This window comes from Melanaphis sacchari, unplaced genomic scaffold (assembly GCF_002803265.2).
Source record: "Melanaphis sacchari strain LSU unplaced genomic scaffold, SCAv2.0 Contig23_pilon_pilon, whole genome shotgun sequence".
Lineage (NCBI taxonomy): Eukaryota > Metazoa > Arthropoda > Insecta > Hemiptera > Aphididae > Melanaphis > Melanaphis sacchari.
The window spans coordinates 611,388-612,976 of NW_020271114.1; positions in this window are offsets into that span (position 1 = coordinate 611,388).

Consider the following 1,589-nt stretch of genomic DNA (forward strand, 5'->3'; position numbering starts at 1 on the left):
AACTGGGGCGAAACAATCAATTTTGGGAGTTTCCCAAACACAGTAGCGCATGCTCTGTTACCTTTTGACCCCTTTATATAAGCAACTATTGATACAGATACACTTATCATATCAATACATCTAGATCTAACATCTAAATAATTAATAGTTGTATAATTTATATCGATAAAAGTTTTATATCACAAAATGTTTGTATAATTGAATAGCCAGACAAAATTATTATAATATAACTTAAAGCATACTGCATAACTTACGTAAACACCTACTTAGCAGTCAAAATTATAGTTATTATTGTTTAGTACATATTTTTATTTAAATTCTTTAAGACTTGTAATATTTATATTTTATTTATCTATTATTGATTTTTTCTTTGCATTATAATACATCATTATCTATTTAATTAATATTAAAATGCTACGCTCAACGTAATTTTCTCAGATAAGGGTAGTTCGGTTGATAGTTTAAAAACTAAATTTAATTAATTTTTGAATAGGTGCCAATTGAATTTACAAAAAAATTAGATTTATTTATTATTTTATACACTGTATTAATATGATTAGTAAATATTATTATTTAAATTGTGATTTATATGATTATAACTTATATAATCATAAAATACTTATATTTAATTTTCTATAGAAAAAATTATAAGTTTTTAATTTTGTTTACAATAATACTAATATTACTTATGTGCATTTGCAAATTACTTTTAAGAAAACAACAAAATTAATATAGCAGAGAAAGCTTAACATGATAACATTTCTTTTGGGATGCATGTGAATTTTATGTGCATTGTGCATGCCATTCTAATTACATATTTTATTGACATAAATTTTCAAGATTCTATTAAAGAATAAATGATAATGTATATTTAAACGTTTTTAAGTGTTATAAAATACAATCCTCATAAATCCCTGCTGATGGTGATAGCTAGTATAATATTAATAACAAAACCATCGATTGTTCTTCATTATAGGAGTTTCTTTTTTTTTTAGAAGTAAGTGTAAAATGAATATGCGGTTTCTTTAGAAATTTATATCGTGATTAATCAGTTCTCATAAAACAAATTCAGAAGTAGCTTTTTTACATATATTGTTGCTTCCATGCGTGCATTAATTTTGTAAGAAATTTAGTGGATTACGTTTGTAGGGGAATAAATGAATAGTAGTGATGTTGGTATAGGACTATAGGTAGTAAATGAGTTAGAACTTTGACTTGGAGTATAAAAAACCAAAAGGCGTTTAATGTTTTTATAAAATACCAATTATAAGTACCTATAGTGTTATAATATACATTGTATAATTATTGCTCTGCATAGTATTGGTTCGCGTGCTGTGTATAATCTTATATTATTATATTATTGATATTGCCACTCACCCCTTACATACTACACATCTTTAGTTTCAAGAAGACCATTTTTTTTAATGTTCTTGCATCATGTATTCATGTTATTATTTTACGGACGTCCTGCTGACCGACGCCGCCGCATCGGTTAGCGGTGAAATTTCATTGGGTGTCCGTCCTGCCGCCGCGACAACAGTTGATTAGACACCGGGCGTCCAGGAAGAGCAGCAGATGTTCCGGCACGT